Source organism: Zea mays, chromosome 6 (genome assembly GCF_902167145.1).
Source record: "Zea mays cultivar B73 chromosome 6, Zm-B73-REFERENCE-NAM-5.0, whole genome shotgun sequence".
Classification (NCBI taxonomy): Eukaryota; Viridiplantae; Streptophyta; class Magnoliopsida; order Poales; family Poaceae; genus Zea; species Zea mays.
In genome coordinates, this window is record NC_050101.1 from 125,303,298 (window position 1) to 125,316,879 (window position 13,582).

Genomic DNA, 13,582 nt, shown 5'->3' on the forward strand with positions numbered 1-13,582 from the left:
AACGAACGACTTGGCGTGTCGAGCCAGTCGCCAAGCTTCGGCCTTGTCGAGGGGCAGCTCTCCTCGGAGGAGATATTCTAGGTACGGGGTTTGTCAGTTTTGGTTTGGCGCAACCCCATTTCGCTCTCCCTCGATGCGCAAGGCCTCACCCTCGGCGACCGAGGGTACCTCGGGCTGGGCCGAGGTCCCCTTGGGTTTGGGTGTGTCGTTGATTTTGACAGATGGCTGATATATGTCCCTAGAGAAGACGTCCGGGGGAACCGTCGTCCGCCCCGAGGATATTTTAGCCAGCTCATCCGCAGTCTCGTTGTACCGCCGAGCAACATGGTTGAGTTCCAGCCCGTGGAACTTATCTTCCAAGCGCCGAACTTCGTCGCAATAGGCCTCCATTTTTCGACCGCGACAGTGGGAGTTCTTCATGACCTGGTCAATGACGAGTTGCGAGTCGCCACGAGCGTCGAGGCACCGAACCCCTAGCTCGACGGCGATGCGCAACCCATTAACCAAAGCCTCGTACCCGGCCACGTTTTTTGACGCCGGAAAATGGAGGCGCAGCACGTAGCACACATGTTTCCCAAGGGGTGAGATGAGGAGCAAGCCAGCACCTGCTCCTGTTTTCATCAGCGACCCATCGAAGTACATGGTCCAAAGTTCGGGCTGGATTGGAGCTGTCGGCAATTGGGTGTCGACCCATTCAGCCAGGAAGTCCGCCAAGACTTAGGATTTTATGGCCTTTCGAGGGGCAAATGAAATTGTCTCGCCCATGAGTTCCACTGCCCATTTTTCTATCCTACCCGAGGCCTCTCGGCACTGGATGATCTCTTCTAGGGGGAAGGACGACACCACAGTCACCGGATGAGACTCAAAGTAGTGTCGCAACTTTCGTCGTGTCAGAATTACTGCGTACAGTAGCTTCTGGATTTATGGGTAGCGGATCTTGGTCTCGGATAGCACCTCGCTGATGAAGTAGATCGGCCTCTGGATGAGCAGTGCATGCCCTTCTTCTCGTCTCTCGACTACGATCGCGGCGCTGACCACCTGAGTGGTTGCGGCTACGTAGACCAAGAGGGCTTCTCCCGCAGCGGGGGCGCACCAAGATGGGCGCATTAGTAAGGAGTGCCTTTAAGTTTCCGAGGGCTTCCTCGGCCTCGGGGGTCCAAGTGAAGCGCTCGGCCTTCCTTAAGAGGGGGTACAAGGGCAATCCTTTCTTGCCGAGGCGCGAGATGAAGCGGCTTAGGGCCGCAAGGCATCCCATGACCCTTTGTACTCCTTTTAGATCTTTGATTGGTCCCATGTTGGTGATGGCCGCGATTTTCTCCGGGTTGGCCTCGATGCCTCGTTCGGAGACGATGAACCCTAGGAGCATGCCTCAGGGGACTCCGAAGACACACTTCTCGGGATTGAGTTTTACGCCCTTTGCACGCTGGCACCCGAAAGTTACTTCGAGGTTGGAGAGGAGGTCGGAGCCTTTCCTTGTCTTGACAACGATGTCATCGATGTAAGCCTCGACCGTTTTGCCGATGTGCTCTCCGAACACATGGTTCATGCACCTTTGGTAGGTTGCACCTGCATTCCTCAAGCCAAATGGCATAGTAGTATAACAATACATGCCAAAAGGTGTGAAAAAGAAGTCACGAGCTGGCCGGACTCTTTCATCTTGATTTGGTGATAGCCTGAATAGGTGTCGAGGAAAGATAGGGTCTCGCACCCAGCAGTGGAGTCCACAATTTGATCGATGCGAGGCAGAGGGTAGGGAACCTTTGGACATGCTTTGTTTAAACCAGTGTAGTCTACGCACATCCTCCATTTCCCACCTTTTTCTTTACAAGCACAGGGTTAGCTAGCCATTCTGGATGGAATACCTCTTTGATGAACCCTACAGCCATCAACTTGTGGACCTCCTCGCCTATGGCCCTGCGCTTTTCTTCATCAAAGCGGCGCAGGTGCTGCTTCACGGGTCGGGCACCGGCTCGGATGTCCAGCGAGTGCTCGGCGACATCCCTCGGTATGCCTGGCATGTCCGAGGGACTCCACGCAAAAATTTCGGCATTTGCGCGGAGAAAGTCGACGAGCACTGCTTCCTATTTGGGGTCGAGCTTGGAGCCGATCCTAACTTCCTTGTCGGCGTCATTGCTGGGGTCGAGAGAGACAGACTTGACCGCCTTGGCCGGTTCGAAGTTGCCGGCGTGGCGCTTCGCATCTGGCGCCTCCTTGGAGAGGCAATCCAGGTCGGCGATGAGGGCCTCGGACTCGGCGATGGCCTCAGAGTACTCCATGCATTCCACGTCGCACTCGAAGCGTGGCGGTACGTGGATCCGATGGCGATGGTTCCGTTGGGGCCGGGCATCTTGAGCTTGAGGTACGTGTAGTTGGGGACGGCCATGAACTTGGCGTAGCACGGTCTTCCCAGCACCGCGTGGTAGGTCCCTCGGAACCCTACCACCTCGAACGTGAGGGTTTCCTTTCGGAAGTTGGAGGGAGTCTCGAAGCAGACGGGCAAATCAAGTTGCCCAAGGGGCAGGACGCGCTTACCGGGGACGATCCCATGAAAAGGTGCTGCACCGGCCCGGATCATGGACAGATCTATCCCCAAGAGCCCTAGGGTCTCGGCGTAGATGATGTTGAGGCTGCTGCCTCCGTCTCTGAGGACCTTGGTGAGCCTAGCGTTGCCGATGACGGGGTCAACGACGAGCGGGTACCTTCCCGGGCTCGGTACGTAGTCGGGGTGGTCGCCTTGGTCGAAGGTGATGGGCTTGTCGGACCAGTCTAGGTAGACCGGCGCCGCTACCTTCACCAAGCAGACCTCCCGGCGCTCCTGCTTGCGATGCCGAGCCGAGGCGTTCGCCACTTGCCCATCATAGATCATGAAGCAGTTATGGACCTGCGGGAACTCCTCTTCCTTGTCGCCCCCCTTCTTGTTGTTGCCTTGGTCCTTGCCACCTTCTGCCGAGGGTCCGTCCATGTTGAAGTAACGCCGGAGCATGTCGCACTCCTCAAGGGTGTGCTTGACGGGACCCCTGTGATAGGGGCACGACTCCTTGAGCATCTTGTCGAACGTGTTGGCCCCTCCGGGAGGCTTCCGAGGGTTCCTGTGCTCGGCAGCAGCAACGAGATCCGCGTCAAGGGCGTCGCGTTTCGCTTGTGTCTTCTTCTTGGCCTTCTTCTTCGGGCCACGCTGGACGGATGCCTCAGGGGCGTCTTCCTTCTATCTTCCCTGAGGCTGCTTGTCCTTCCGGAAGATGGCTTCAACCGCCTCCTGACCATAGGCGAACTTGGTGGCTATGTCCATCAATTCGCTCGCCTTGGTGGGAGTCTTGTGCCCTAGTTTGCTCACCAGGTCTTGGCAAGTGGTGCCAGCGAGGAATGCCCGATGACGTCCGAGTCGGTGATGTTGAGCAGCTCGGTGTGCTACTTCGAAAACCGCCAGATGTACTCTCGCAGGGATTCCCCTGGCTGTTGGCGGCAGCTTCGGAGATCCCATGAGTTCCTAGGGCGCACGTACGTATCCTGGAAATTTCCAGCGAAGGCCTTGACCAGGTCGTCCCAGTCGAAGATCTGCGCAGGAGGCAGATGCTCCAGCCATGTCCGGGCAGCGTCAGAGAGGAAAAGGGGAAGGTTGCAGATGATGAGGTTGTCGTCGTTCGTCCCTCCCAGCTGGCATGCCAGCCGGTAGTCCGCAAGCCACAACTCCGGCCTTGTCTCCCCTGAGTACTTGGTGATGGTGGTCGGGGCTCGGAACCGGGCCAAGAACGGCGCCCGTCGTATGGCCCGATTGAAGACTCGCGGACCTGGCGGTTCGGGTGAGGGGCTCCGATCCTCCTCACTATCGTAGCGTCCTCCGCGCCTGGGGTGGTAGCCTCGGTGCACCCTTTCCTCGAGATGGGCTCAACGGTCACGGCAGTGCTGCTCGCTGCCGAGGCGGTCCGGGGCTGCAGGCGTCCCATCCCGTGTGCGCTCGGTGCGGATCGAGGCCTCTCGCATGCGTTGGGAGGATGTTGCGCGATGCTCCGAGGGGCACCCTCGCCTTCGGGAGGCAGAGCTCTCGGCTTGTCGGACAGCGGTGTCTTCCAGGAGGCCTTTGAGCTCGCCCTGGATGCGTCGCCCCTCGGTGGTGGATGGCTTCGGCATTGTTCGGAGTAGCATCATCGTTGCAGCCAGGTTCTGGCCGGCCCCGCTGAAGGCCGGGGGCAGCCCCGCCCTAGCATCGTCAACGATACGACGCTGGACGTCCCGAGCCTGATGACGCGCTCCTCCGGCAAGTGCCCGGCCTGCCCATTCCTTCTCGATGTTTTGCTGGAGCTGCACAAGCCGCCATGCTTCTTCGTCGAGCTTGGCCTGCACCTCGCGGAGTTGCTCAAGCTGTGTGTCCTGACCCCCCGCAGGGACTGGGACCACAACTAGCTCTCGCGGGATCTCAGCGCGAGACGCAGGCACAGGGGCGTCGTCATCTTCCGGCATGCCGAGGTGGTTGTCTTCGCCATGATCCCCCTGATCGATGTGGAAACACTCGCGACTTGGGCCATAACCCTCGTCGTTGAGGCTGTGGTCATCGTCGGAGCAGCCAGAGAGGCAGTAGTCACATGCAGACATGAAGTCTCGCATGGCACTGGGATCATGGAGTCCGGAGAAATCCCAACCGAAGTCGGGACCGTCCTCTTCCTCGGAACCCGTGAGTCCGGAGGTTGAGACGGCCGTCAGTCGGTCCCAAGATGACCACATATGATACCCTGGAAGGTCAGGATACGCCCTCGCGAAAGCGCTTACCGAAGCGGGGTCGCTTGGTGGATCGAAGCTGAATCTAAAAGGGACAGGGTGGAAAATGGATGGTACCTTTTGGTCGATGGACGGTGGTGAAGTCGCGTCGGGGATGGACTGCACCGTTATCTCAGGTACGAGGCTAACGCCCAGCAAGTCCTTCGCGAGGGTGCTGGCGTCATCAGTCCGCTTGGGGTTGGCACGTTGTGGGGAAACAACACCCGTCGTTATCTCAGGTGCGAGGACAACACCCAACATGTCCCTCGCAGGGGTGCCGGCGTCGTCGACTCGCTCTGGTCCAACAGCCGACGAGGTGCCGCCTCCTGCCTGGCCACGGTTGCCCCGTCTCCTCCTCCTCCGGCGAGGAGGGTGGCAGGGCAAACCCGGATGTTCCTCTCCTGCCACAGGGGAAGTCGTCGTCGAGTTCGCCGCCGTCGGGCGAGCCGACGACCGTCGTTGCGGTCGCGCTGCGAGGGGAGGAGTACCATGTCATAGCTGCCGTCGCGGGACATAAACTCGAGACTCCCGAAGCGAAGCACCGTCCCCGGCTAAAGAGGCTACTGAAGGCTACCCATCTAGAACTCAACGAGAAAGTATTCGTTAACATGCAGCGAGCCCCTGCCTTGCGCGCCAACTGTCGGTGTTTTGGACCCACGAGGACCCTCAACCGACTAGTGAATTTGTTGCTGCGTGTCCCTGCCCAGATGGGTTGATGCAAGATGGAACACAAGAGGGGAATGAGGCTTATGTTATCTTGCACCGGGGTGCTCGTAGTAGGGGTTACAAGCGTCGCGAGGGAGAGAGAGAGAGTTCGGTCTTGTGGTGAGGTGCCTGAGCTGGCCTCCGCCGCGTCTCTTTCTCCCTGTGTGTGTTCATCTGTCTGTCTCGTCTGTGCTCGTGTCTTTTTCCCCCGTCTCTTAGGAAGGCCCTGGACGTCCCCTTTTATAGATACAAGGAGATGGCCTAGTTGTACAATGGGGTGTAGCTATGTGCTAACGTGGCTGGCGGAGAAGTGCCTTGAGCCCTGCACGTGTGCTAACGTGGTTGTCTGAGAAGTGCCTTGAGCCCTGTAGAAGCATAGCTGGCGGTGCGGCATGGATGCTGCTGACGTTTTCTTGCTTCCGTAGGAGGTTGAGAGCAATCCGACGTCATGGGCGCACACGGGGAACCATCATTACCTGTTACCAGAGTAACCTTAGATGGGACACCGGTCTTGTTCCTTCATAGCGTGAGGCAGCAAGCTAGGAGTAGGGTAATGATGTATCCCCTGTAGCGTAGTTGGTCTGAGGCTGAGGTCGGGCGAGGCGGAGACTTCTCCTGAGGCCGAGGTTGAGGTCGGGCGAGGATGTGACTCCTCCTGAGGCCGAGGCTGAGGCCGAGGCTTGGGGTCGGGCGAGGCGGAGACCTTCTCCCGAGGCCGAGGCCTGAGGTCGGACGAGGCGGAGCTCCCTGTTGCGCCCGAGGCCGAACTCGTGGGAGATCGTGACTCAGTTTTACCCTGGTGGTTGGCACAGTAGCAGGAGCGGGGCGAATAGTGCTGTTTTTCTGTCAGAATGGTCAGTAAAGGGGCGAAGTGACTGCGGTCACTTCGACCTTGCCGACTGAGGCACGCGTGTCAGGATAAGGTGTCAGGCGATCCCCGCATTAAATGCGCATGCGATACGGTCGGTTGGTGAGGCGATTTGGCTGAGGTCGCTGCACGACAAAGTCTGCCCGAGCTGGGCTTCGGCGAGCCGAGGGTGCGTCTGCTGACTGAGGGGACCCTCGGGCGAGGCGTGAATCCGTCCGGGACTACTGTCCTTGCCCGAGGCTGGGCTCGGATGAGGTCGCGTCCCTTGGTAAACGAGGCCTGCGCTTTATCAGTCGCTTATGGTTCGTTCTGAAGATGTTTTCCAGCCGAATTAAGGAGCATTGGGGGTACCCCTAATTACGGTCCCCGACAATTGTGCTGTAAAATTTCACGATTTTTAGGCTATTTATGTATTATTAATTTTTTGTCATAGAAAATCATCAAAATATAATTAAATCCTTAAAATATTGTAGCATCGACCAAAAATTATAAATAAGTTATCAATACTAATAAATAGTCTATAAAATATAACCTTATGTTTCTATGTGGAGATAACCTTAAGCCCCTACATAAAAATGATAAAGTCTTTTAATTTGATATAAGTTTGAACATTATTTCAACGATTTTGGTCTAAATATATGTTTAAACAAAAAAAATTGATGTACTACAAAGTTATAGATCTCTTCAAGCTCTACAATTTTCATATAAACTTTATCTTCATCCGACTTTATATGTAAAATTTATGATTTTATAACTATATTACGCAGGAAAAAAAACGGGGTACCCGTATTCGACCCCGAATATCTGGGTATTTACCGGGTAGTCATCGCTCCGTATCCGACCCGAATCTGAAGCTACAGTATCCGGGTATTGCCCGTATCCGTCTTAAATATAAAACTATCCGAATCCGTATCCGAAAAAACGGGTATTTGCACTATCCGTATCCGATACCCGACGGGTATACCCGACCCGTTTTCAACCCTACCGTGTAGCGCCTAACTTTTGCATAAGAGCTGACTCTTTTTTTATGTTCCTCTTCCACGTAAGTAAAAAAGCTTAGAGCCTATTATTGTACTTTCTCTAAGAAACATAGGAAAATAAAAGAGTTGCTTAGCCGCAGGCGCTTGGAAATTGGGACTCGTAGAACTTGCGTGCAGCCTCAAACAGCCATATATATAGAATCTCTACTACTCTATAAGCCTGCAATGTAGGCGTCCACACCCTGTGTGTTCTGCCTTTGCGCCCCCTCCCCGCCGCCATCAGCGCCCTCCACCTCGCCCACCGCGCGCCGAAAAATTCGCCCGCCTCATCCGATCCCCCCAACCCTGTCGCGTCCGATTCCCCCCGACTGCCTCGCCCGCAATTTGCGCCGCCGCGTCCACGCCCGCGACATCCACCACCCCAACCTCGCCCCTCCCCCCTCGCCCGCGGAAATCTCGCCTGCCCCTCTGCTCTCCGTCGATGGAAGGGCGCCATTGACGCCCCGTGATCCTCGCTACCGCCCCCACGAGGCCATACCATGCACTCGCCCCCCACACACAGATCTTCGAAGAGGCCGCCACCCCGCCCCCGTTCTTGGCCCCATCACCCTGTCCACGCGCGCCGCGGCGAGCCCCTCGTCGGCGTCGGCCTCACCGCGGCACGAGCTGCAGTCCTTCGCCCCACTTGCGGTCGCGGTGTGGGCCACCTCCGGGCCTCCGGGGTGGCCGTGCTCCCGGGCCTGACGGAGCTGGAGCTGGCGCGCGCCGAGGCCGAGGTGGGGTTCGCGTTCTCGTCCGACCTCCGCGCCGTCCTCGCCGCGGGCCTGTTGTCGAGGCCCGGGTTCCCGGACTGGCGGTCGCGCGTGGGGTTGTGGTCCACCTTCGACCTGCCCATCGCGGCGGCGTCGCTGCAGATCGCGCGGGGCGCGCTGTGGCCGCGCTGCTGGGGCACGCGCACCGCCGACCCCGATCGCGCGCTGCGGCTCGCGTGCTCCGCCATCCGCCGCGCAGGAGAAGCATCGATCTGGAGATTATGGGTTCCCCGCTCGCCGCCGATGAAGGGCGGCCGCCTACACCGACTGGAGCCAGTGCCAGCATCGACCATCATCCCTAGGTTGCGTTCGGTTTTGTGATGGACGCTTTAGCAGGGGAAGTTTGTGGTGTGTGAAAGTTTACTCTATCTATCAATCAAATCTTGCTGGAGCGAGGGTTCCTGGCCATCCGAGTCGGTCTCGATGATGGCCCATAAGCTGAGTCCTGACACTTCCAACCTTAGGAGGCCAATGGCCCAGTATACGGTGTTAGTGTAGCTAGTGGCTGCCTGCTTCTCCCTCCTCAAGGCGGAGCGCAGCACCGCGGCTGCGCTGCTGGCGGCCAGAGATGATGACGCGTTGTGGTGTACAACTCCTGGTGGCACGGGGGATCTCCTCATCACCACGCCTTTCTCAGAGGATCAACCAAATGGAAAGTGAAATTGTTCGGATGTTTCATCCTCCAATTCGTCAGAGTGAGGAAGCAATAGCAACCATTGTGCCAAGGTACACATATTCTATGCGTGTCTTGGATGAGAGGTTCATTAGGATCCTGAAGATATTCAAGTGGGGCCCTGATGCTGAGAAGGCGCTGGAGGTTCTCATGCTTAGAGTTGATCACTGGTTGGTACGAGAGGTTATGAAAACTGACGTTGGGGTCAATGTGAAGATGCAGTTCTTCAGATGGGCTACAAAGCGGAGGAATTATGAGCATGACACATCCACTTACATGGCATTGATACATTGTTTGGAAGTAGTGGAGCAGTATGGTGAGATGTGGAAGATGATACAAGAAATGGTACGGGATCCCATTTGTGTTGTTACCCCAACAGAACTTTCAGATGTAGTTCGGAAGCTGGGGAATGCTAAGATGGTCAGCAAGGCAATTGCAATCTCCTACCATATCAAAACACGGAAGTGCCAGCCAACTGCACAGGCATATAACAGCATGATAATAATGTTGATGCATGAGGGCCAATATGAGAAAGTCCATCAACTATACAATGAGATGAGCACTGAGGGTCATTGCTTCCCAGACACCATGACATATAGTGCATTGATTTTTGCCTTTTGCAAATTAGGTCGACGTGATTCAGCAATTCAGTTGTTGAATGAGATGAAGGAGATCGGTATGCAGCCAACTACTAAGATATATACAATGTTAATAGCTTTGTTCTTCAAATTCAATGATGCTCATGGAGCATTGAGTTTGTTTGAAGAAATGAGGCATCAGTATTGCCGACCGGATGTGTTTACTTACACTGGGCTACTTTAGACAAGTGGGCCAGATGTTACACTGCCGCAGACCCACCTCGCCATGACCATGATCGTCTCGTTGGTGGCTTTGTCCAGCGCCTTGTACACCACCCCGTACGTGCCCTCCTTGATCTTCTCCACCTTCTCGTACTGCAGCAACACACACGCAGGTGGACAGACGAGCACACTCAATCGGAGAAACTGAATCAAAAACCCTCAAGCCCAAATCGGGCCAGATTGCTCGCTTACCTGCTCCATTGCATCCCTCCTCAGCAGGCAGCGTGCATGGATCTCACCGCAGTCCCCGCACCGTCTATTCCCCACCGGATGCGCGCATGGATCTCACCGTAGTCCCCGCCTCGCAGCGCGCATCGATGGAAGGCGCATCCCACAGTCCCCACCTCCGCACATCAGGCCCAACCCGCATCCTTGACGAAAACTTTCATTCACCTCCCATGGATGCGCCAACCTACCATCGACGTCGAGGATGCCGGGGCTTTAAGATGTCTAAACAGATGCTCCACTCCATTCCAAATCCTCCCCAGACAGCAACTGCAACTGCAACTTCGACCTGATTCTGGTACATCTTCTCTACTACTCATACCTGAGTATGTACCTGTTACTACTCATACATGTTAGTATCTACTACTCAATCAGTTCGTGCACACATCCATAATTTCAATCGCAGCCGGGTACTTTCCTACTTACAATACAATTATTATGTTTGGGTAATCAGTTTTATTCTTTAATTTTGATTTTGATTTTGGCTAGATGTTTTGGTAACCAGACATAGCATAGCTTCAGTGACTTATTTTCTTCCCCTCTAAAACGCATGGCTATGATATCCCTTTTTATAGTGTAACACCCAAACCCATGTTCATTTTACCAGTCCGCAAAACAGTTGCTGGGAGGCATGTATTTTTTTCAAAGTAATCATCCCCAGTCCGCAATTTAGACTAAATCAAAACTGTCGTTGGGATGCATTTTCATTTTTCAAAGTAATCATCCCCAGTCTGCAATTTAGACAAAATCAAAATAGTTGCTCACTTCAGCTCTATTAGACAGTAGTTGAAAGTTTTTTTTAACATGCCTCAACATAGATGACGTCCCATTACTACTGAAGCAAAAAAAAATATTGCAAGGTTAAACACTCGGGTTAATTGCTATGTCTCGGTAATCAGTTTTTTGTTTAAATTTGATTTAGTCTATATGTTTTGGTAACCATACATAGCACCCTTAGTTGAATCAGTTTTTTTTGTTTAATTTCATGAAACTTGACAGATGATCTACAAAGCCATGACCAATATCTTTCATGTTAATTGAATTACAAATATTGCATTTAACCCTTTCACAAAACATAAGTATTGTTGCTGGGAGGTGGTCTGTTTTTGCCAACCGAATGGTCTCTGTTGTGTGCTCCATGGCACTGCAGCTGTCCATTATATTTTGGATCTCTGAAAATTTTGGATGTGATCTGCCAGCTAACTGCTTGAACTTTATATTTGTGATAGGGTAATAAGTGCTACTGGTTTATGTGTCTGGTTAATACTATGAATCATTGTATGTGTAATAAATATGTTTAAAGTAAATATCTGCGCGCTCTTATATTTTTACTTCTCAATATGGGCTCTTATCAGTTGCTTACATATGTGTGTATGCACCAAAACAACTGGATATTTGACAAGTGATTCACGTGTGGTCATCATTTGTCGAGATCGCTAGCGCTCGCTATATCTTCAAAGGAAGCCTCACAACGCGCCATAGGTAATGTAATCATCCCTGTCAGTTCAATCTGTCTAATCTGTTAAAAATGTTTAGTTAGATTTGGGTAACTTATCAAATGTGAATTGACTGTTCAATTCTATTTGAGTAGTCTTATCATAGTTGAAGTTTTGCATATTCCATCCTTGCTTCGAGGAGCAGTGGGTGATATTCCGTGGAAAAGACGGAAGGCCTGGGTGTGTTCAGAACACATGTGCTCACAGGGCTTGCCCGCTGCATCTTGGTTCAGTGAACGAGGGTAGGATCCAGTGCCCTTACCATGGTAAGTCTCCTACTGTCTGAATTAGTTCAGAGATTCTCGGGGTTACTGTATCTTGTTTTCAGAAGTGTGCCTACTTGTTTGTTTACCCTGTCTGAATTAATAGTGACAATTAAATAGTCATGCTTATAAAACACAGCTTTTCTCTCTCTCTTTCTCTCTCTTAAAGTTTGATGTATTGGTTCCAGCACATTTAGTTCTACAACCTCAAAATTAGCTGAAAGATGTTCTGATAAAGGAAGGCATTTGTTGTTGTTGTTTTGACATTCTTATTGCTCTCTTGTGATGTCGTTTATCACATAAAAGCAAGGATGATGCATAATGAACGTCTATGATTTATAATGGTATGTTCTTCAGGTTGGGAGTACTCTACTGATGGGAAATGTGAAAAAATGCCATCAACAAAGATGCTCAACGTGCGCATCCAGTCATTGCCATGCTTTGAGCAGGAAGGAATGATCTGGATTTGGCCTGGGGATGACCCACCAAAGGCTACAATCCCTTCTCTTCTGCCTCCTTCAGGATTTATAGTTCATGCAGAGGTAAAAGGAAATCCTGCTATGATGCAGTGGCACAAGTGTATTGTATTGTATTGTATTGTATTGTAGCGGTGTGTTCTTCTGATCATCCAACAGATAGTGATGGAACTGCCAGTTGAACATGTACTACTCTTGGATAACCTCTTGGACCTTGCTCATGCTCCTTTTACACACACATCCACCTTTGCCAAAGGGCTGGAGTGTTCCAAGGTATGTACCTTTGCATCGCACTTGTGAAAACTAGCTGACGAATATACACTTCCATAATATCACCATGGTGGCTGATGTCGTGTTGTTTCTGTCAGTTTGGTGAAGTTCTTAACACCTGCATCTGGGCTCCAAGGGTACTGGGATCCTTTCTCGATCGACATGGAGTTCCGACTGCCATGCATGGTCTTGTCGACCATTAGCATCTCAAAGCCTGGGAAGCTAGAAGGGAAGAGCACCCAGCAATGCTCCATGCACCTCCACCAGCTCCACGTCTGCTTGCCCTCCTCTAGGAACAAAACTAGGTTGTTGTACCGGATGTCGCTAGACTTCGCTCCGTGGCTCAACCATGTACCGCTCATGCACCTGTTGTGGTCACATTTCGCAGAGAAGGCACGTCAGTCAATGTGATAAAGTAATTTATAGGAATTAGTGTAGAATGCGGCTGGAATTGGTTCAGAAAATGTTCTTGACAAATCTAATATCTTTTCATGGTGGTCTTGTGCAGGTCTTGAACGAGGACCTTCGGCTTGTTCTTGGTTAGCAAGAATGGATGATCAATGGCGCCAACGTCTGGAACTGGCCGGTATCATATGACAAGCTCGGGGTACGGTACCGGTTTGTGGAGAGACACTGTTGAGAGGGGCTCTGAACGGTTGCCATTCAGTAACCAAGCTGAAAGTGGATCATAGCTGGCCAGTGGGCCTCTTAATTTATTCCTCGTCACATTTATTCGTGAGACGACGGCTAGAATTAGTTACCTAGGCGTGCGTCTCTATGCTCTGCTCCCTGATGCTGTTGCGTCTATCTGGAAGGCGAAGGTTGATGGGCAACATCATCGTCTCTCTCTCTCTATTCTCTGGTGTTTGAATGTACACTAGCATCGGCATCATGAGATGCAATTGTAATCTGAGGTTGATATTTTCTTTCTTTCTTTCTTTCCTTTTCGCTTTCTTCTTTTCTTCGCCCTTTTTGTGTAAAGATTCAACGAATGTTACTCTGTCAAAGCATGTATAATCAGTCATACTACTAACTACGGAGACATGTTCATATGAGAAATGGCAGCATCACATCTTTGCTTATATTCACCATCCATTCCTAGCGTGTATGCCACAACAGACACAAAGTCGTCTAAGCTATGCACATCGGAAAACAAAACAAAAACCAGGAAAGAGCAGTTGGTTTGCGGCTGCTTGTGGGCC

At 52.5% G+C, this 13,582-nt stretch overlaps 2 pseudogenes across 1 annotated transcript; one reads left to right on the forward strand and one right to left on the reverse strand.

Annotated features, from left to right (window-relative positions):
- Window positions 1–7,820: 7,820 nt before the first annotated feature.
- On the reverse strand, window positions 7,821–8,200 carry LOC103629951 (uncharacterized; annotated as a pseudogene).
- Window positions 8,201–11,512: 3,312 nt separating this feature from the next.
- LOC103629952 (chlorophyllide a oxygenase pseudogene) lies at window positions 11,513–12,092 on the forward strand (annotated as a pseudogene). The gene is made up of 2 exons (NR_164107.1): window positions 11,513–11,637; window positions 11,992–12,092. The product of NR_164107.1 is annotated as a chlorophyllide a oxygenase pseudogene (transcript).
- The last annotated feature ends 1,490 nt before the right edge of the window (window positions 12,093–13,582 follow it).